This window comes from Cherax quadricarinatus, chromosome 1 (assembly GCF_038502225.1).
Source record: "Cherax quadricarinatus isolate ZL_2023a chromosome 1, ASM3850222v1, whole genome shotgun sequence".
Lineage (NCBI taxonomy): Eukaryota > Metazoa > Arthropoda > Malacostraca > Decapoda > Parastacidae > Cherax > Cherax quadricarinatus.
In genome coordinates, this window is record NC_091292.1 from 62549071 (window position 1) to 62572838 (window position 23768).

The 23768-nt window shown below is 47.2% G+C and overlaps 1 protein-coding gene across 1 annotated transcript in view; it reads right to left on the reverse strand.

Annotated features, from left to right (window-relative positions):
* LOC138852825 (uncharacterized) overlaps nucleotides 1-23768 on the reverse strand; it is a 454559-nt gene that overhangs the window by 350641 nt on the left and 80150 nt on the right. The gene's annotated exons all lie outside the window — the stretch shown is intronic.

The following is a 23768-nucleotide window of genomic DNA, read 5'->3' on the forward strand; positions in this document are numbered from 1 at the left end:
ATTTGCACAATCATGTTTAATCTCATGTGAAAGACGAAGTGAATCATAGAACTGGTGAGGGAAAAAGGTGAGTGGTGCACTGAGGAGTCTGTTGAGACAAAGAACGTTATCCATGGAAGCAAAGAGGGGAATTTATAAGAGTATAGTTATACCAATACTCTTATATGGGTGTGAAGCATGGGTGGTGAATGTTGTAAAAAGAAGAAGGCTGGAGGTAGTGGATATGTCGTGTCTGAGGGTAATGTGTGGTGTCAATGTAATGCAGAGAGTTTGTAGTTTGAAAATTAGGAGGAGGTGCAGGATTACCAAAACTATTATCCAGAGGGCTGAGGAGGGGTTGTTGACGTGGTTCGGACATGTAGATTGGGCAGAACGAAATAGAATGACTTGGAGAGTATGTATATATCTGTAGTGGAGGGAAGGCAGGGTAGGGGTCGTCCTAAGAAAGGTTTGAGGAAGGAGGGGTAAAGGAGCTTTTATGTGCGAGGGGCTTGGACTTCCAGCAAGCATGCTTGAGCATGTTTGACAGAAGCGAGTGGAGACAAATGGTTTTTAGGACTTGACGTGCTGTTGGAGTGTGAGCGAGGTAACGTTTATGAAAGGATTCATGGAAACCGGCAGGCCGAACTTTAGTCCTGGAGATGGGAAGCAAGGTGTCTGCACTCTGAAGAAGGGGTGTTATAGGTGTGTATGTGTGTGTACTCACCCATTTGTACAAACCTCGTCTTAAAACTATGTATGGTTCCTGCCTCCACTATGTCACTAGCCAGACTACTCCACTTCCTGACAACTCTCTGACTAAAGAAATGCTTCCTAACATCCTTTGGCCCATCAGAGACTTCAACTTTCAATTGTGACCCCTTGTTTCTGTGTCCCATCTCTCGAACAACCTGTCTCTGTCCACCCTGTCAATTCCTTGCAGTATTTTGTATGTCGTTATCATGTTTCCCCTGATCCTCCTATCCTTTCTTCGTAGGACATTCCCCTTAGCACTGGGACTAGTCTTGTTGCAAACCTTTGCATTTTCTCTAATTTCATGACGTGCTTGACCAGCTGTGGGTTCCATAATGGTGCTGCTGACTCCAGTATGGGCCTGACGTACACGGTGTACGTGTGTGTGTGTGTGTGTGTGTGTGTGTGTGTGTGTGTGTGTGTGTGTGTGTGTGTGTGTGTGTGTGTGTGTGTGTGTGTGTATGTGTGTATATGTGTGTGTGTGTGTGTGTATGTGTGTGTGTGTGTGTGTCTGTGTAAGAGTGTGTGTGTGTGTGTGTGTGTGTGTGTGTGTGTATGTGTGTATGTGTGTGTGTGTGTGTGTGTGTGTGTGTATGTGTGTGTGTGTGTGTGTGTGTGTATGTGTGTGTGTGTGTGTGTGTGTGTGTATGTGTGTGTGTGTGTGTGTGTGTGTGTGTGTGTGTGTGTGCACGTGTGTATGTGTGTGTGTGTGTGTGTGTGTGTGTGCACGTGTGTGTGTGTGTGTGTGTGTGTGTGTTTGGAACCTGCAGAGGAACAATGTATTTCCGTTTGGCTCAAAATGTTTGTCAATATTCATAAACATGACTGAATATTCGTCACAATATTCGTATATACTCTTATATGTAACATTTTTCTTGTAAAAGTATTGGTATATATTTTACAATCTTTCATTTTCATTTTTTCCTTGTTTCTCTGTGACATTCTTTTGTTCTTTCACTTCATCTTTCTTTCCTTTTCTCTTTGCTCTCTCTAATTCTATTTGTTATTCATTCTTAATTTCACTCAGCCTGTCAGTATGTCGTTCAACATATCGTCAGACTCTGTCTCTGTCTCTCAGTCTCTCTCTCTCTCTCTCTCTCTCTCTCTCTCTCTCTCTCTCTCTCTCTCTCTCTCTCTCTCTCTCTCTCTCTCTCTCTCTCTCTCTCTCTCTCTCTCTCTCTCTCTCTCTTTCTCTTTCTCTTTCTCTCTCTCGCTCTCGCTCTCTCTCTCTCTCTCCCTCGTTCATCACCTTCTGCCCGTGTTCCCGGGAGACAGCATTAATCTGGGCTATCAAGCAGGAAACAAGATTACTGTCACACACCAGATTCTGCTTCTGCGTTTTCCTTTGTGGGCGGCGAACGATGGGCAGTGGGTGGCGGCGATGGGTGGTTGATGATGGGTGATGGGTGGTTGGTGGTGGATGATGGGTGGTTGGTGGTACGCGATGGGTGGTTGGTGGTGGATGATGGGTGGTTGGTGGTGGGTGATGGGTGGTTGGTGGTACGCGATGGGTGGTTGGTGGTGGATGATGGGTGGTTGGTGGTGGGTGATGGGTGGTTGGTGATGGATGATGGGTGGTTGGTGGTGAGTGATGGGTGGTTGGTAGTGGATGATAGGTGGTTGGTGGTGGGTGATGGGTGGTTGGTGGTGGATGATAGGTGGTTGGTGGTGGATGATGGATGGTTGGTGGTGGATGATGGGTGGTTGGTGGTGGATGATGGATGGTTGGTGGTGGATGATGGGTGGTTGGTGCTGGGTGATGGGTGGTTGGTGGTGGGCGATGGGTGGTTGGTAGTGGATGATTAATGTTGTGTGTGTGTGTGTGTGTGTGTGTGTATTAAACACATGGTAATGTTTATAACGAAGAAGACACAACTTCGCTCCTTACACAACTATTCCAAAGAAAGAATGCCCAGGAAACTGAGAAGGGAAATAAAGCCGGCAAGCAGTAACTTCAGATGCAAGGCCAGGAGCTGAAACTTGACCCATGGTACCGCAGACAAGCAGGTACAAATTTGATGATTAAACACACACACACACACACACACACACACACACACACACACACACACACACACACTGAAAGGAGCAGGAGGAAAGAAAGGAGATCGAAAAAATCATCACGGAAATAGGTGAAGAGATGGACGAGATTGTAAATTTTCAGAGAATAGGGGAATACTCGAAGGGGAGAAACCGACCAATCAAGCTGATTCTCAGGACGGAAACAGTGCGGAACAGGATCCTCCAAGAGAAACCACGATTGAAATACTCAGAAGAGTACAAGAGGGTGTTCCTAGACAGAGACAGAACACAATCAGAACGACAACAGCTGAGGGAGAGGACAAAAAAGCGAAAGGAGCTAGGAAAAGAGACAAGGATGGAACCAGCAGAGGTTAGTCAGAGCAGAACAGAACAGCAAGGGCAAGCACACACACAACTATTCTCAGAACCATACAACCTATCACACCATCCCATCACACACTAAAATCCATACCCACAGCCTCCACCCAACACCGAGCTATAGAATCCCACAGTATGCTACCAGGTCTCCCACCCTCACAGGCCCCCCAAACCACAGTGTTGGAAAGGAAACTGAAAGTATGGTACACAAACGCTGATGGAATAACAAATAAGTGGGAGGAGTGGCATGAAAGAGTCAAAGAGGCATCACCGGACATCATAGCTCTCACAGAAACCAAGCTTACAGGTATGATAACAGATGCCATCTTTCCAACGGGATACCAAATCCTGAGGAAAGACAGAGGGAACAGGGGGGGTGGAGGAGTGGCATTGCTGATCAAAAATCGCTGGAGTTTTGATGAGCTGGAGAGAGGAGATAGCAGAGAAGAAAGTGATTACATAGCGGGAACGCTTCACTCTGGAGGTCCCAAGGTGGTAATAGCAGTGATGTATAACCCACCACAGAACAGCAGGAGGCCAAGGCAAGAGTACGACGATAGCAATAGAGCGATGGTTGACACACTGGCTACAGTGGCCAGAAGAGCTCATGCATGCAGGGCAAAACTCATGATCATGGGTGACTTTAACCACAAGGAGATCGATTGGGAGAACTTGGACCCGCATGGGGACCAAGATACATGGAGGGCTAAGATGATGGAGGTGGTACTGGAAAACTTCATGTACCAACACGTAAGGAACACTACAAGAGAGAGAGGAGAGGATGAACCAGCAAGGCTGGACTTAGTATTCACCTTGAGTAGTGCAGATATCGAGGACATCACATATGAAAGACCCCTTGGGGCCAGTGACCATGTGGTTTTAAGCTTCGAATACACAGTAGAGCTACAAGTGGAGGGAGAAGCAGGAAGGCCAGGACGAATGAAGCCAAACTACAAGAAAGGGGACTACACAGGAATGAGGAACTTCCTGAACGGGGTTCAGTGGGACAGAGAACTGGCAGGGAAGCCAGTTAATGAGATGATGGAATATGTAGCAACAAAATGCAAGGAGGCTGAGGAGAGGTTTGTACCCAAGGGTAACAGGAATAATGAAAAAGCCAGGATGAGCCCATGGTTTACCCAAAGGTGCAGGGAGGCAAAAACCAAGTGTGCTAGGGAATGGAAGAAATATAGAAGGCAAAGGACCCAGGAGAATAAGGAGAGCAGTCGTAGAGCCAGAAACGAATATGCACAGATAAGAAGGGAGGCCCAAAGACAATATGAAAATGACATAGCAGCGAAAGCCAAATCTGACCCGAAACTGTTGTACAGCCACATCAGGAGGAAAACAACAGTCAAGGACCAGGTAATCAGGCTAAGGAAGGAAGGAGGAGAGACAACAAGAAATGACCGTGAACTATGTGAGGAACTCAACAAGAGATTCAAAGAAGTGTTCACAGAGGAGACAGAAGGGGCTCCAGAAAGACGGAGAGGTGGGGCACACCACCATGTGCTGAACACAGTGCACACAACCGAGGAAGAAGTGAAGAGGCTTCTGAGTGAGCTAGATACCTCAAAGGCAATGGGGCCAGATAACATCTCCCCATGGGTATTGAGAGAGGGAGTAGAGGCGCTATATGTACCCCTAACAACAATATTCAATACATCTATCGAAACAGGGAGATTGCCTGAGGCATGGAAGACAGCAAATGTAGTCCCAATCTTTAAAAAAGGAGACAGACATGAAGCATTAAACTACAGACCAGTGTCACTGAGACGTATAGTATGCAAAATCATGGAGAAGATTATCAGGAGAAGAGTGGTGGAACACCTAGAAAGGAATGATCTCATCAACAGCAGCCAACATGGTTTCAGGGACGGGAAATCCTGTGTCACAAACCTACTGGAGTTCTATGACATGGTGACAGCAGTAAGACAAGAGAGAGAGGGGTGGGTGGATTGCATATTCTTGGACTGCAAGAAGGCGTTTGACACAGTTCCACACAAGAGATTGCTGCGAAAACTGGAGGACAAAGCAGGGATAACAGGGAAGGCACTACAATGGATCAGGGAATACTTGTCAGGAAGACAGCAGCGAGTCATGGTACGTGGCGAGGTGTCAGAGTGGGCACCTGTAACCAGCGGGGTCCCACAGGGGTCAGTCCTAGAACCAGTGCTGTTTCTGGTATTTGTGAACGACATGACGGAAGGAATAGACTCTGAGGTGTCCCTGTTTGCAGATGACGTGAAGTTGATGAGAAGAATTCATTCGATCGAAGACCAGGCAGAACTACAAAGGGATCTGGACAGGATGCAGACCTGGTCCAGCAATTGGCTCCTGGAGTTCAATCCCACCAAGTGCAAAGTCATGAAGATTGGGGAAGGGCAAAGAAGACCGCAGACGGAGTACAGTCTAGGGGGCCAGAGACTACAAACCTCGCTCAAGGAAAAAGATCTTGGGGTGAGTATAACACCAGGCACATCTCCTGAAGCGCACATCAACCAAATAACTGATGTAGCATATGGGCGCCTAGCAAACCTCAGAACAGCATTCCGACATATTAATAAGGAATCGTTCAGGACTCTGTACACCGTGTACGTTAGGCCCATATTGGAGTATGCGGCACCAGTTTGGAACCCACACCTAGCCAAGCACGTAAAGAAACTAGAGAAAGTGCAAAGGTTTGCAACAAGACTAGTCCCAGAGCTAAGAGGTATGCCCTACGAGGAGAGGTAAAGGGAAATCAACCTGACGACACTGGAGGACAGGAGAGATAGGGGGGACATGATAACGACATACAAAATACTGAGAGGAATTGACAAGGTGGACAAAGACAGGATGTTCCAGAGATTGGACACAGTAACAAGGGGACACAGTTGGAAGTTGAAGACACAGATGAATCACAGGGATGTTAGGAAGTATTTCTTCAGCCACAGAGTAGTCAGTAAGTGGAATAGTTTGGGAAGCGATGTAGTGGAGGCAGAATCCATACATAGCTTTAAGCAGAGGTATGATAAAGCTCACGGTTCAGGGAGAGTGACCTAGTAACGATCAGTGAAGAGGCGGAGGCCAGGAGCTCGGACTCGACCCCCGCAACCTCAACTAGGTGAGTACAACTAGGTGAGTACGCACACACACACACAAACACAAACACACAAACACACACACACACACACACACACACACACACACACACACACACACACACACACACACACACACACACACACACACACACACACACACACACACACACATACACACGGAAGGAATAGACACTGAGGTGTCCCTGTTTGCAGATGACGTGAAGTTGATGAAAAGAATTCACTCGATCGAAGACCAGGCAGAACTACAAAGGGATCTGGACAGGATGCAGACCTGGTCCAGCAATTGGCTCCTGGAGTTCAATCCCACCAAGTGCAAAGTCATAAAGATTGGGGAAGGGCAAAGAAGACCGCAGACGGAGTACAGTCTAGGGGGCCAGAGACTACAAACCTCACTCAAGGAAAAAGATCTTGGGGTGAGTATAACACCAGGCACATCTCCTGAAGCGCACATCAATCAAATAACTGCTGCAGCATATGGGCGCCTAGCAAACCTCAGAACAGCATTCCGACATATTAATAAGGAATCGTTCAGGACTCTGTACACCGTGTACGTTAGGCCCATATTGGAGTATGCGGCACCAGTTTGGAACCCACACCTAGCCAAGCACGTAAAGAAACTAGAGAAAGTGCAAAGGTTTGCAACAAGACTAGTCCCAGAGCTAAGAGGTATGTCCTACGAGGAGAGGTTAAGGGAAATCAACCTGACGACACTAGAGGACAGGAGAGATAAGGGGGACATGATAACGACATATAAAATACTGAGAGGAATTGACAAGGTGGACAAAGACAGGATGTTCCAGAGATTGGACACAGTAACAAGGGGACACAGTTGGAAGTTGAAGACACAGATGAATCACAGGGATGCTAGGAAGTATTTTTTCAGCCACAGAGTAGTCAGTAAGTGGAATAGTTTGGGAAGCGATGTAGTGGAGGCAGGATCCATACATAGCTTTAGGCAGAGGTATGATAAAGCTCACGGTTCAGAGAGAGTGACCTAGTAGCGATCAGTGAAGAGGCGGGGCCAGGAGCTCGGAATCGACCCCCGCAACCTCAACTAGGTGAGTACACACACACACACACACACACGTACTCATATACAACAGGCCTAGTGTCTAATCGACATGTGCCTAGGGCAAAATGGTAACTAACACACACACACACACACACATAAACACATACAAACCTGAGAATAGCGTTCGGATACCTTAATAAGGAATCGGTCAAGACACTGTACACTGTGTATGTTAGGCCAATACTGGAGTATGCAGCACCACTCTGGAACCCGCACCTGGTCAAGCACGTCAAGAAGTTAGAGAAAGTGCAAAGGTTTGCAACAAGGCTAGTCCCAGAGCTCAGTGGAATGTCGTACGAGAAAAGGTTGAGGGAAATCGGACTGACTACACTGGAGGACAGAAGGGTCAGGGGAGACATGATAACGACATACAGGATACTGCGGGGAATAGACAAGGTGGACAGAGATAGGATGTTCCAGAGAGATGACACAGAAACAAGGGGTCACAACTGGAAGCTGAAGACTCAGACGAGTCACAAGGACGTTAGGAAGTATTTCTTCAGTCATAGAGTCGTCAGGAAGTGGAATAGCCTAGCAAGTGAAGTAGTGGAGGCAGGAACCATACATAGTTTTAAGAAGAGGTATGACAAAGCTCAGGAAGCAGAGAGGGAGAGGACATAGTAGCGATCAGTGAAGAGGCGGGGCCAGGACCTGAGTATCGACCCCTGCAACCACAATTAGGTGAGTACAATTAGGTGAGTACAATTAGGTGAGTACACACACACACACACACACACACACACACACACACACACACACACACACACACACACACACACACACAGGAGAGAACAAAACGAGGGGAAGTAAATGGAAACTGGAAGTTCAAAATGAACTTCAGGAATATAAAGATTTTTATTTTGGTCAGTTAGCAGAAGTGGAGAGTAACTCCATACATGGAGTTAGCAGGGAGGAGGTAGTGGAGAGCAACTCAATACATGGAGTTAGCAGGGAGGAGGTAGTGGAGAGCAACTCAATACATGGAGTTAGCAGGGAGGAGGTAGTGGAGAGTAACTCTATACATGGAGTTAGCAGGGAGGAGGTAGTGGAGAGTAACTCTATACATGGAGTTAGCAGGGAGGAGGTAGTGGAGAGTATCTCTATACATGGAGTTAGCAGGGAGGAGGTAGTGGAGAGTATCTCTATACATGGAGTTAGCAGGGAGGAGGTAGTGGAGAGTATCTCTATACATGGAGTTAGCAGGGAGGAGGTAGTGGAGAGTATCTCTATACATGGAGTTAGCAGGGAGGAGGTAGTGGAGAGTAACTCTATACATGGAGTTAGCAGGGAGGAGGTAGTGGAGAGTATCTCTATACATGGAGTTAGCAGGGAGGAGGTAGTGGAGAGTAACTCTATACATGGAGTTAGCAGGGAGGAGGTAGTGGAGAGTAACTCTATACATGGAGTTAGCAGGGAGGAGGTAGTGGAGAGTAACTCTATACATGGAGTTAGCAGGGAGGAGGTAGTGGAGAGTATCTCTATACATGGAGTTAGCAGGGAGGAGGTAGTGGAGAGTACCTCTATACATGGAGTTAGCAGGGAGGAGGTAGTGGAGAGTATCTCTATACATGGAGTTAGCAGGGAGGAGGTAGTGGAGAGTAACTCTATACATGGAGTTAGCAGGGAGGAGGTAGTGGAGAGTAACTCTATACATGGAGTTAGCAGGGAGGAGGTAGTGGAGAGTAACTCTATACATGGAGTTAGCAGGGAGGAGGTAGTGGAGAGTAACTCTATACATGGAGTTAGCAGAGAGGAGGTAGTAGAGAGTAACTCTATACATGGAGTTAGCAGGGAGGAGGTAGTGGAGAGTAACTCCATACATGGAGTTAGCACAGAGGAGGTAGTGAATAGTAACTCTATACATGGAGTTAGCAGGGAGGAGGTAGTGGAGAGTAACTCCATACATGGAGTTAGCAGGGAGAAGGTAGTGGAGAGTAACTCTATACGTGGAGTTAGCAGGGAGGAGGTAGTGGAGAGTAACTCTATACGTGGAGTTAGCAGGGAGGAGGTAGTGGAGAGTAACTCTATACATGGAGTTAGCAGGGAGGAGGTAGTGGAGAGTAACTCTATACATGGAGTTAGCAGGGAGGAGGTAGTGGAGAGTAACTCCATATATGGAGTTAGCAGAGAGGAGGTAGTGAATAGTAATTCTATACATGGAGTTAGCAGGGAGGAGGTAGTGGAGAGTAACTCCATACATGGAGTTAGCAGGGAGAAGGTAGTGGAGAGTAACTCTATACGTGGAGTTAGCAGGGAGGAGGTAGTGGAGAGTAACTCTATACGTGGAGTTACCAGGGAGGAGGTAGTGGAGAGTAACTCTATACATGGAGTTAGCAGGGAGGAGGTAGTGGAGAGTAACTCTATACATGGAGTTAGCAGGGAGGAGGTAGTGGAGAGTAACTCTATACATGGAGTTAGCAGGGAGGAGGTAGTGGAGAGTATCTCTATACATGGAGTTAGCAGGGAGGAGGTAGTGGAGAGTATCTCTATACATGGAGTTAGCAGGGAGGAGGTAGTGGAGAGTATCTCTATACATGGAGTTAGCAGGGAGGAGGTAGTGGAGAGTATCTCTATACATGGAGTTAGCAGGGAGGAGGTAGTGGAGAGTAACTCCATACATGGAGTTAGCAGGGAGGAGGAAGTGGAGAGCAACTCAATACATGGAGTTAGCAGGGAGGAGGTAGTGGAGAGCAACTCAATACATGGAGTTAGCAGGGAGGAGGTAGTGGAGAGCAACTCAATACATGGAGTTAGCAGGGAGGAGGTAGTGGAGAGTAACTCTATACATGGAGTTAGCAGGGAGGAGGTAGTGGAGAGTAACTCTATACATGGAGTTAGCAGGGAGGAGGTAGTGGAGAGTATCTCTATACATGGAGTTAGCAGGGAGGAGGTAGTGGAGAGTATCTCTATACATGGAGTTAGCAGGGAGGAGGTAGTGGAGAGTATCTCTATACATGGAGTTAGCAGGGAGGAGGTAGTGGAGAGTATCTCTATACATGGAGTTAGCAGGGAGGAGGTAGTGGAGAGTAACTCTATACATGGAGTTAGCAGGGAGGAGGTAGTGGAGAGTATCTCTATACATGGAGTTAGCAGGGAGGAGGTAGTGGAAAGTAACTCCATACATGGAGTTAGCAGGGAGGAGGTAGTGGAGAGCAACTCAATACATGGAGTTAGCAGGGAGGAGGTAGTGGAGAGCAACTCAATACATGGAGTTAGCAGGGAGGAGGTAGTGGAGAGTAACTCTATGCATGGAGTTAGCAGGGAGGAGGTAGTGGAGAGTAACTCTATACATGGAGTAAGCAGGGAGGAGGTAGTGGAGAGTATCTCTATACATGGAGTTAGCAGAGAGGAGGTAGTGGAGAGTAACTCTATACATGGAGTTAGCAGGGAGGAGGTAGTGGAGAGTAACTCTATACATGGAGTTAGCAGGGAGGAGGTAGTGGAGAGTAACTCTATACATGGAGTTAGCAGGGAGGAGGTAGTGGAGAGTAACTCTATACATGGAGTTAGCAGGGAGGAGGTAGTGGAGAGTAACTCTATACATGGAGTTAGCAGGGAGGAGGTAGTGGAGAGTAACTCTATACATGGAGTTAGCAGGGAGGAGGTAGTGGAGAGTAACTCCATACATGGAGTTAGCAGAGAGGAGGTAGTGAATAGTAACTCTATACATGGAGTTAGCAGGGAGGAGGTAGTGGAGAGTAACTCCATACATGGAGTTAGCAGGGAGAAGGTAGTGGAGAGTAACTCTATACGTGGAGTTAGCAGGGAGGAGGTAGTGGAGAGTAACTCTATACGTGGAGTTAGCAGGGAGGAGGTAGTGGAGAGTAACTCTATACATGGAGTTAGCAGGGAGGAGGTAGTGGAGAGTAACTCTATACATGGAGTTAGCAGGGAGGAGGTAGTGGAGAGTAACTAAATACATGGAGTTAGCAGGGAGGAGGTAGTGGAGAGCAACTCCATACATGGAGTTAGCAGGGAGGAGGTAGTGGAGAGAAACTCTATACATGGAGTTAGTAGGGAGGAGGTAGTGGAGAGTAACTCCAGACATGGAGTTAGCAGGGAGGAGGTAGAGGAGAGTAACTCCATACATGGAGTTAGCAGGGAGGAGGTAGTCGAGAGTAACTCCATACATGGAGTTAGCAGGGAGGAGGTAGTCGAGAGTAACTCCATACATGGAGTTAGCAGGGAGGAGGTAGTGGAGAGTAACTCCATACATGGAGTTAGCAGGGAGGAGATAGTGGAGAGTAACTCCATACATGGAGTTAGCAGGGAGGAGGTAGTGGAGGGTAACTCCATACATGGAGTTAGCAGGGAGGAGGTAGTGGAGAGTAACTCCATACATGGAGTTAGCAGGGAGGAGATAGTGGAGAGTAACTCCATACATGGAGTTAGCAGGGAGGAGTTAGTGGAGAGTAACTCCATAAATGAAGTTAGCAGGGAGGAGGTAGTGGAAAGTAACTCCATACATGGAGTTAGCAGGGAGGAGGTAGTGGAGAGTAACTCCATACATGGAGTTAGCAGGGAGGAGGTAGTGGAGAGTAACTCTATACATGGAGTTAGCAGGGAGGAGGTAGTGGAGAGTAACTCCATACATGGAGTTAGCAGGGAGGAGGTAGTGGAGAGTAACTCTATACATGGAGTTAGCAGGGAGGAGGTAGTGGAGAGTAACTCCATACATGGAGTTAGCAGGGAGGAGGTAATGGCGAGTAACTCCATACATGGAGTTAGCAGGGAGGAGGTAGTGGAGAGTAACTCTATACATGGAGTTAGCAGGGAGGAGGTAGTGGAGAGTAACTCTATACATGGAGTTAGCAGGGAGGAGGTAGTGGAGAGTATCTCTATACATGGAGTTAGCAGGGAGGAGGTAGTGGAGAGTAACTCTATACATGGAGTTAGCAGGGAGGAGGTAGTTGAGAGTAACTCTATACATGGAGTTAGCAGGGAGGAGGTAGTGGAGAGTAACTCTATACATGGAGTTAGCAGGGAGGAGGTAGTGGAGAGTAACTCTATACATGGAGTTAGCAGGGAGGAGGTAGTGGAGAGTATCTCTATACATGGAGTTAGCAGGGAGGAGGTAGTGGAGAGTAACTCTATACATGGAGTTAGCAGGGAGGAGGTAGTGGAGAGTAACTCTATACATGGAGTTAGCAGGGAGGAGGTAGTGGAGAGTAACTCTATACATGGAGTTAGCAGGGAGGAGGTAGTGGAGAGTAACTCTATACATGGAGTTAGCAGAGAGGAGGTAGTGGAGAGTAACTCTATACATGGAGTTAGCAGGGAGGAGGTAGTGGAGAGTAACTCCATACATGGAGTTAGCACAGAGAAGGTAGTGAATAGTAACTCTATACATGGAGTTAGCAGGGAGGAGGTAGTGGAGAGTAACTCCATACATGGAGTTAGCAGGGAGAAGGTAGTGGAGAGTAACTCTATACGTGGAGTTAGCAGGGAGGAGGTAGTGGAGAGTAACTCTATACGTGGAGTTAGCAGGGAGGAGGTAGTGGAGAGTAACTCTATACATGGAGTTAGCAGGGAGGAGGTAGTGGAGAGTAACTCTATACATGGAGTTAGCAGGGAGGAGGTAGTGGAGAGTAACTCCATACATGGAGTTAGCAGAGAGGAGGTAGTGAATAGTAATTCTATACATGGAGTTAGCAGGGAGGAGGTAGTGGAGAATAACTCCATACATGGAGTTAGCAGGGAGAAGGTAGTGGAGAGTAACTCTATACGTGGAGTTAGCAGGGAGGAGGTAGTGGAGAGTAACTCTATACGTGGAGTTAGCAGGGAGGAGGTAGTGGAGAGTAACTCTATACATGGAGTTAGCAGGGAGGAGGTAGTGGAGAGTAACTCTATACATGGAGTTAGCAGGGAGGAGGTAGTGGAGAGTAACTCTATACATGGAGTTAGCAGGGAGGAGGTAGTGGAGAGTATCTCTATACATGGAGTTAGCAGGGAGGAGGTAGTGGAGAGTATCTCTATACATGGAGTTAGCAGGGAGGAGGTAGTGGAGAGTATCTCTATACATGGAGTTAGCAGGGAGGAGGTAGTGGAGAGTATCTCTATACATGGAGTTAGCAGGGAGGAGGGAGTGGAGAGTAACTCCATACATGGAGTTAGCAGGGAGGAGGTAGTGGAGAGCAACTCAATACATGGAGTTAGCAGGGAGGAGGTAGTGGAGAGCAACTCAATACATGGAGTTAGCAGGGAGGAGGTAGTGGAGAGCAACTCAATACATGGAGTTAGCAGGGAGGAGGTAGTGGAGAGTAACTCTATACATGGAGTTAGCAGGGAGGAGGTAGTGGAGAGTAACTCTATACATGGAGTTAGCAGGGAGGAGGTAGTGGAGAGTATCTCTATACATGGAGTTAGCAGGGAGGAGGTAGTGGAGAGTATCTCTATACATGGAGTTAGCAGGGAGGAGGTAGTGGAGAGTATCTCTATACATGGAGTTAACAGGGAGGAGGTAGTGGAGAGTATCTCTATACATGGAGTTAGCAGGGAGGAGGTAGTGGAGAGTAACTCTATACATGGAGTTAGCAGGGAGGAGGTAGTGGAGAGTATCTCTATACATGGAGTTACCAGGGAGGAGGTAGTGGAAAGTAACTCCATACATGGAGTTAGCAGGGAGGAGGTAGTGGAGAGCAACTCAATACATGGAGTTAGCAGGGAGGAGGTAGTGGAGAGCAACTCAATACATGGAGTTAGCAGGGAGGAGGTTGTGGAGAGTAACTCTATGCATGGAGTTAGCAGGGAGGAGGTAGTGGAGAGTAACTCTATACATGGAGTTAGCAGGGAGGAGGTAGTGGAGAGTATCTCTATACATGGAGTTAGCAGAGAGGAGGTAGTGGAGAGTAACTCTATACATGGAGTTAGCAGGGAGGAGGTAGTGGAGAGTAACTCTATACATGGAGTTAGCAGGGAGGAGGTAGTGGAGAGTAACTCTATACATGGAGTTAGCAGGGAGGAGGTAGTGGAGAGTAACTCTATACATGGAGTTAGCAGGGAGGAGGTAGTGGAGAGTAACTCTATACATGGAGTTAGCAGAGAGGAGGTAGTGGAGAGTAACTCTATACATGGAGTTAGCAGGGAGGAGGTAGTGGAGAGTAACTCCATACATGGAGTTAGCAGAGAGGAGGTAGTGAATAGTAACTCTATACATGGAGTTAGCAGGGAGGAGGTAGTGGAGAGTAACTCCATACATGGAGTTAGCAGGGAGAAGGTAGTGGAGAGTAACTCTATACGTGGAGTTAGCAGGGAGGAGGTAGTGGAGAGTAACTCTATACGTGGAGTTAGCAGGGAGGAGGTAGTGGAGAGTAACTCTATACATGGAGTTAGCAGGGAGGAGGTAGTGGAGAGTAACTCTATACATGGAGTTAGCAGGGAGGAGGTAGTGGAGAGTAACTCCATACATGGAGTTAGCAGGGAGGAGGTAGTGGAGAGCAACTCCATACATGGAGTTAGCAGGGAGGAGGTAGTGGAGAGAAACTCTATACATGGAGTTAGTAGGGAGGAGGTAGAGGAGAGTAACTCCAGACATGGAGTTAGCAGGGAGGAGGTAGTGGAGAGTAACTCTATACATGGAGTTAGCAGGGAGGAGGTAGTGGAGAGTAACTCTATACATGGAGTTAGCAGGGAGGAGGTAGTGGAGAGTAACTCCATACATGGAGTTAGCAGGGAGGAGGTAGTGGAGAGCAACTCCATACATGGAGTTAGCAGGGAGGAGGTAGTGGAGAGAAACTCTATACATGGAGTTAGTAGGGAGGAGGTAGAGGAGAGTAACTCCATACATGGAGTTAGCAGGGAGGAGGTAGTCGAGAGTAACTCCATACATGGAGTTAGCAGAGAGGAGGTAGTCAAGAGTAACTCCATACATGGAGTTAGCAGGGAGGAGGTAGTGGAGAGTAACTCCATACATGGAGTTAGCAGGGAGGAGATAGTGGAGAGTAACTCCATACATGGAGTTAGCAGGGAGGAGGTAGTGGAGGGTAACTCCATACATGGAGTTAGCAGGGAGGAGGTAGTGGAGAGTAACTCCATACATGGAGTTAGCAGGGAGGAGATAGTGGAGAGTAACTCCATACATGGAGTTAGCAGGGAGGAGTTAGTGGAGAGTAACTCCATAAATGGAGTTAGCAGGGAGGAGGTAGTGGAAAGTAACTCCATACATGGAGTTAGCAGGGAGGAGGTAGTGGAGAGTAACTCCATACATGGAGTTAGCAGGGAGGAGGTAGTGGAGAGTAACTCTATACATGGAGTTAGCAGGGAGGAGGTAGTGGAGAGTAACTCCATACATGGAGTTAGCAGGGAGGAGGTAGTGGAGAGTAACTCTATACATGGAGTTAGCAGGGAGGAGGTAGTGGAGAGTAACTCCATACATGGAGTTAGCAGGGAGGAGGTAATGGCGAGTAACTCCATACATGGAGTTAGCAGGGAGGAGGTAGTGGAGAGTAACTCTATACATGGAGTTAGCAGGGAGGAGGTAGTGGAGAGTAACTCTATACATGGAGTTAGCAGGGAGGAGGTAGTGAAGAGTAACTCTATACATGGAGTTAGCAGGGAGGAGGTAGTTGACAGTAACTCTATACATGGAGTTAGCAGGGAGGAGGTAGTGGAGAGTAACTCTATACACGGAGTTAGCAGGGAGGAGGTAGTGGAGAGTAACTCTATACATGGAGTTAGCAGGGAGGAGGTAGTGGAGAGTAACTCCATACATGGAGTTAGCAGGGAGGATGTAATGGCGAGTAACTCCATACATGGAGTTAGCAGGGAGGAGGTAGTGGAGAGTAACTCTATACATGGAGTTAGCAGGGAGGAGGTAGTGGAGAGTAACTCTATACATGGAGTTAGCAGGGAGGAGGTAGTGAAGAGTAACTCTATACATGGAGTTAGCAGGGAGGAGGTAGTGGAGAGTAACTCTATACATGGAGTTAGCAGGGAGGAGGTAGTAGAGAGTAACTCTATACATGGAGTTAGCAGGGAGGAGGTAGTGGAGAGTAACTCTATACATGGAGTTAGCAGGGAGGATGTAGTGGAGAGTAACTCTATACATGGAGTTAGCAGAGAGGAGGTAGTGGAGAGCAACTCAATACATGGAGTTAGCAGGGAGGAGGTAGTGGAGAGCAACTCAATACATGGAGTTAGCAGGGAGGAGGTAGTGGAGAGTAACTCTATACATGGAGTTAGCAGGGAGGAGGTAGTGGAGAGTAACTCTATACATGGAGTTAGCAGGGAGGAGGTAGTGGAGAGTATCTCTATACATGGAGTTAGCGGAGAGGAGGTAGTGGAGAGTAACTCTATACATGGAGTTAGCAGGGAGGAGGTAGTGGAGAGTAACTCTATACATGGAGTTAGCAGGGAGGAGGTAGTGGAGAGTAACTCTATACGTGGAGTTAGCAGGGAGGAGGTAGTAGAGAGTAACTCTATACATGGAGTTAGCAGGGAGGAGGTAGTGGAGAGTAACTCTATACATGGAGTTAGCAGAGAGGAGGTAGTGGAGAGTAACTCTATACATGGAGTTAGCAGGGAGGAGGTAGTGGAGAGTAACTCCATACATGGAGTTAGCAGAGAGGAGGTAGTGAATAGTAACTCTATACATGGAGTTAGCAGGGAGGAGGTAGTGGAGAGTAACTCCATACATGGAGTTAGCAGGGAGAAGGTAGTGGAGAGTAACTCTATACGTGGAGTTAGCAGGGAGGAGGTAGTGGAGAGTAACTCTATACGTGGAGTTAGCAGGGAGGAGGTAGTGGAGAGTAACTCTATACATGGAGTTAGCAGGGAGGAGGTAGTGGAGAGTAACTCTATACATGGAGTTAGCAGGGAGGAGGTAGTGGAGAGTAACTCCATACATGGAGTTAGCAGGGAGGAGGTAGTGGAGAGCAACTCCATACATAGAGTTAGCAGGGAGGAGGTAGTGGAGAGAAACTCTATACATGGAGTTAGTAGGGAGGAGGTAGTGGAGAGTAACTCCAGACATGGAGTTAGCAGGGAGGAGGTAGAGGAGAGTAACTCCATACATGGAGTTAGCAGGGAGGTGGTAGTCGAGAGTAACTCCATACATGGAGTTAGCAGGGAGGAGGTAGTCGAGAGTAACTCCATACATGGAGTTAGCAGGGAGGAGGTAGTGGAGAGTAACTCCATACATGGAGTTAGCAGGGAGGAGATAGTGGAGAGTAACTCCATACATGGAGTTAGCAGGGAGGAGGTAGTGGAGGGTAACTCCATACATGGAGTTAGCAGGGAGGAGGTAGTGGAGAGTAACTCCATACATGGAGTTAGCAGGGAGGAGATAGTGGAGAGTAACTCCATACATGGAGTTAGCAGGGAGGAGGTAGTGGAGAGTAACTCCATAAATGGAGTTAGCAGGGAGGAGGTAGTGGAAAGTAACTCCATACATGGAGTTAGCAGGGAGGAGGTAGTGGAGAGTAACTCCATACATGGAGTTAGCAGGGAGGAGGTAGTGGAGAGTAACTCTATACATGGAGTTAGCAGGGAGGAGGTAGTGGAGAGTAACTCCATACATGGAGTTAGCAGGGAGGAGGTAGTGGAGAGTAACTCTATACATGGAGTTAGCAGGGAGGAGGTAGTGGAGAGTAACTCGATACATGGAGTTAGCAGGGAGGAGGTAATGGCGAGTAACTCCATACATGGAGTTAGCAGGGAGGAGGTAGTGGAGAGTAACTCTATACATGGAGTTAGCAGGGAGGAGGTAGTGGAGAGTAACTCTATACATGGAGTTAGCAGGGAGGAGGTAGTGAAGAGTAACTCTATACATGGAGTTAGCAGGGAGGAGGTAGTTGACAGTAACTCTATACATGGAGTTAGCAGGGAGGAGGTAGTGGAGAGTAACTCTATACACGGAGTTAGCAGGGAGGAGGTAGTGGAGAGTACCTCTATACATGGAGTTAGCAGGGAGGAGGTAGTGGAGAGTAACTCCATACATGGAGTTAGCAGGGAGGATGTAATGGCGAGTAACTCCATACATGGAGTTAGCAGGGAGGAGGTAGTGGAGAGTAACTCTATACATGGAGTTAGCAGGGAGGAGGTAGTGGAGAGTAACTCTATACATGGAGTTAGCAGGGAGGAGGTAGAGAAGAGTAACTCTATACATGGAGTTAGCAGGGAGGAGGTAGTGGAGAGTAACTCTATACATGGAGTTAGCAGGGAGGAGGTAGTGGAGAGTAACTCTATACATGGAGTTAGCAGGGAGGAGGTAGTGGAGAGTAACTTCATACATGCAGTTAGCAGGGAGAAGGTAGTGGAAGTAACTCTATACATGGAGTTAGCAGGGAGGAGGTAGTGGAGAGTAACTTCATACATGGAGTTAGCAGGGAGGAGGTAGGGGAGAGTAACTCTATACATGGAGTTAGCAGGGAGAAGGTAGTGGAGAGTAACTCTATACATGGAGTTAGCAGGGAGGAGGTAGTGGAGAGTAACTCTATACATGGAGTTAGCAGGGAGGAGGTAGTGGAGAGTAACTCTATACATGGAGTTAGCATGGAGAAGGTAGTGGAGAGTAACTCTATACATGGAGTTAGCAGGGAGGAGGTAGTGGAGAGTAACTCTATACATGGAGTTAGCAGGGAGGAGGTAGTGGAGAGTAACTCCATACATGGAGTTAGCAGGGAGAAGGTAGTGGAGAGTAACTCTATACATGGAGTTAGCAGGGAGGAGGTAGTGGAGAGTAACTCTATACATGGAGTTAGCAGGGAGGAGGTAGTGGAGAGTAACTCTATACATGGAGTTAGCAGGGAGGAGGTAGTGGAGAGTAACTCTATACATGGAGTTAGCAGGGAGGAGGTAGTGGAGAGTAACTCTATACATGGAGTTAGCAGGGAGGAGGTAGTGGAGAGTAACTCCATACATGAAGTTAGCAGGGAGGATGTAATGGCGAGTAACTCCATACATGGAGTTAGCAGGGAGGAGGTAGTGGAGAGTAACTCCATACATGGAGTTAGCAGGGAGGAGGTAGTGGAGAGTAACTCCATACATGGAGTTAGCAGGGAGGAGGTAGTGGAGAGTAACTCCATACATGGAGTTAGCAGGGAGGAGGTAGTGGAGAGTAACTCCATACATGGAGTTAGCAGGGAGGAGGTAGTGGAGAGTAACTCCATACATGGAGTTAGCAGGGAGGAGGTAGTGGAGAGCAACTCCATACATGGAGTTAGCAGGGAGGAGGTAGTGGAGAGTAACTCTATACATGGAGTTAGCAGGGAGGAGGTAGTGGAGAGTAACTCTGTACATAAACTCAGAGTTACCAACACAAAGGTCAGCAGTCAGAGATAAATACCTTAGCATATATTCACACAGATATAAATATCACTGCATATGTATTCACATAGATAAATACCTTAGCTTTATATACAGAGATAAATACCACTTGGCATATACGCATTTTGAGTTATACCTTTATGATTGTAAACATCCAAACGAATATTTTTTTCTCTTAGTGTATATAAAGGATATATGAATCTCAGTTGATATATCCTAAGAGATAATCTAGAAGTTATCTCTGTGAGATGTATATACCTGGTATATATACATCTCACAGAGTTGCATATACCTGGTATATATACATCTCACAGAAATGCATATACCTGGGTATATATACATCTCACAGATAAGTATATACTTAGTATATATACATCTCACACTGATGTATATACCTGGTATATATACAGCTCACACAGATGTATATACCTGGGTGTATATATCCCTTGATGCTGCAGCATATGACACAAACCACACAAATACAGAATTGCTTCAGGCAGTCGACGGCAAATAACGCGAGGCCCAGGAGATGGAGTTCAACCCCAGCACACACAACCACGTAAGCACAACTAAAGAAGCATAGCTCAGCTAGGTGAGTACAGCTAGGTGAGTACAGTTAGGTGAGTACAGCTAGGTGAGCACAGCTAGGTGAGTACAGCCAGGTGAGTACAACTAGGTGAGTACAGCTAGGTGAGTACAGCTAGGTGAGTACAGCTAGGTGAGTACAGCTAGGTGAGTACAGCTAGGTGAGTACAACTAGGTGAGTACAGCTAGGTGAGTACAGCTAGGTGAGTACAACTAGGTGAGTACAGCTAGGTGAGTACAGCTAGGTGAGTACAGCTAGGTGAGTACAGCTAGGTGAATACAGCCAGGTGAGTACAACTAGGTGAGTACAGCTAGGTGAGTACAACTAGGTGAGTACAGCTAGGTGAGTACAGCTAGGTGAGTACAGCTAGGTGAGTACAGCTAGGTGAGTACAGCTAGGTGAGTACAGCTAGGTGAGTACAGCTAGGAAAGTGCAGCTAGGTGAGTACAGCTAGGTTAGTACAGCTAGGTGAGTACAGGTAGGCGAGTACAACTAGGTGAGTACAGCTAAGTGAGTACAGCTAGGTGAGTACAGCTAGGTGAGCACAGCTAGGTGAGTACAGCTAGGTGAGTACAACTAGGTGAGTACAGCTAAGTGAGTACAGCTAGGTGAGTACAGCAAGGTGAGTACAGCTAGGTGAGTGCAGCTAGGTGAGTACAGCTAGGTGAGTACAGCTAGGTGAGTACAGCCAGGTGAGTACAGCTAGGTGAGTACAGCTAGGTGAGTACAGCCAGGTGAGTACAGCAAGGTGAGTACAGCTAGGTGAGTACAGCTAGGTAAGTACAGCTAGGTGAGTACAGCTAGGTGAGTACAGCTAGGTGAGTACAGCTAGGTGAGTACAGCTAGGTGAGTACAGCCAGGTGAGCACAGCTAGGTGAGTACAGCTAGGTGAGTACAGCTAGGTGAGTACAGCTAGGTGAGTACAGCTAGGTGAGTACACCTGCCCACCTACACCTCTGACTCAATAATTTCTTTATCAAGCAATTCCTTACCTTCACCTTAATGGATCAAAAGACGAGTCAATAAGATGCTAACCCACCCACGTCCACAAGGACCAACAGCCCATAGCTCTGCGGGGACAAACTCGCCTTAAGTGACAGCGCGTCTTGGGAGCTGTGAACACCTACGTCCTCATTATAACAAAGCGACCGCAACTTTAAGAGAGAAAAAAAAGGAGAAAGAGAGATAGATTTAAAGTCAAACTCGGTCAGTTGGGAAATCTTCTGGCTTCATTATGGTCTAAAATCCCTTCGAAAGGACATTGTCTCCGCATGGTAGAGGCAACGGGAGAACAGAGTGCTATGCTCTTAGATCTCTCCGGTCGAAATTCCCAGCCGATTTAGATTGTGCTGTCGCTCTTGTTGGGATTCTGAGAAAGCTGATTTTTGGCCCCGTGCTGAGAGAGGCTGATGAGTCGCCTGGACAATTGGGCCATTACAGACCCGCTGAAAGAAGTCCTCAGCATCTATTGTCTATATTTTCGAAGAGATTCCCCTTGGCTGAGATGAGAAAAATCCTGTGAGATGACAGCAAGAGAGAGTCGATCTTCCTTACTCCAGTGGTGGTAGATGGTGTTACTCCTTCCTCCAGTGGTGGTAGATGGTGTTACTCCTTCCTCCAGTGGTGGTAGATGGTGTTACTCCTTCCTCCAGTGGTGGTAGATGGTGTTACTCCTTCCTCCAGTGGTGGTAGATGGTGTTACTCCTTCCTCCAGTGGTGGTAGATGGTGTTACTCCTTCCTCCAGTGGTGGTAGATGGTGTTACTCCTTCCTCCAGTGGTGGTAGATGGTGTTACTCCTTCCTACAGTGGTGGTAGATGGTGTTACTCCTTCCTCCATTGGTGGCAGATGGTGTCACTTCTTCCTCCAGTGGTGGTAGATGGTGTCACTCCTTCCACCAGTGGTGGTAGATGGTGTCACTCCTTCCACCAGTGGTGGTAGATGGTGTCACTCCTTCCTCCAGTGGTGGTAGATGGTGTTACTTCTTCCTCCAATGCTGGTAGATGGTGATGGATGTGTACTCAATCTTCCTCAGTGGTGGCAATGTCACTCCTTACTTCTGGTAGATGGTGTACTCCTTACTCAGTGGTGGTAGGTGGTATTATCCTTCCTCCACCAGTGGATGGTGCAGATGGTGTCTTACTTCAGTGGTGGTAGATGGTGTCAATCCTTCCTCCAGTGGTGGTAGATGGTGTTACTTCTTCCTCCAATGCTGGTAGATGGTGTCAATCCTTCCTCCAGTGGTGGCAGATGGTGTCACTCCTCCCTCCAGTGGTGGTAGATGGTGTCACTCCTTACTTCAGTGGTGGTAGATGGTGTACTCCTTACTCCAGTGGTGGTAGGTGGTATTACTCCCTCCTCCAATGGTGGAAGATAGTGCCACTTCTTCCACCAGTGGTGGTAGATGGTGTCACTCCTTACTCCAGTGGTGGGAGATGGTGCCACTCCTTACTTCAGTGGTGGTAGATGGTGTCACTCCTTACTCCAGTGGTCGTAGGTGGTGCCACTCGTTCCTCCAGTGGTAGTAGATGTTATCACTCCTTCCTCCAGTGGTGAGTGATGGTAGGTTCGCCCCTCCAGTGGTGACAGGTGATGTCACCACCCCCACTACAGTAGTGGTAAGTGAAATTCAGGTGTAACATAGGCTAACCTACCATAATTTAGCCAAACTTAGATAACGAGAAAACGTTACACATACCCAGTAGCCTATGATGATCTAGACGTCTAAATAACGTCTGAGAAAATGGCAGGTTGAAGCTCTTGCTGCCTCTCGCTATCAGCAGGAAGATGGAAGTAGAGCTTTTCCATGACATGTATTTTATCGCGTAGAGCTTGATCGTCTCCTCTTTCTCACTGGTCAGAATATGGTCATGTCTTTTTTATTACTGAGTAGAGCTATGTCAGGTCACGAATCGTTCAAGGTAGAGCTTTATCATGTCATGCTTCTTAGTGGGTAGAGCTTTATCATGTCATGCTTCTTAGTGGGTAGAGCTTTATCATGTCATGCTTCTTAGTGGGTAGAGCTTTATCATGTCATGCTTCTTACTGGGTAGAGCTTTATCATGTCATGCTTCTTACTGGGTAGAGCTTTATCATGTCATGCTTCTTACTGGGTAGAGCTTTATCATGTCATGATTCTTAGTGGGTAGAGCTTCATCATGTCATGCTTCTTACTGGGTAGAGCTTTATCATGTCATGCTTCTTAGTGGGTAGAGCTTTATCATGTCATGCTTCTTACTGGGTAGAGCTTTATCATGTCATGCTTCTTAGTGGGTAGAGCTTTATCATGTCATGATTCTTACTGGGTAGAGCTTTATCATGTCATGCTTCTTACTGAGTAGAGCTTTATCATGTCATGATTCTTACTGGTAGAGCTTTATCATGTCATGATTCTTACTGGGTAGAGCTTTATCATGTCATGCTTCTTACTGGGTAGAGCTTTATCATGTCATGATTCTTACTGGGTAGAGCTTTATCATGTCATGCTTCTTACTGGGTAGAGCTTTATCATGTCATGATTCTTACTGGGTAGAGCTTTATCATGTCATGATTCTTACTGGGTAGAGCTTTATCATGTCATGCTTCTTAGTGGGTAGAGCTTTATCATG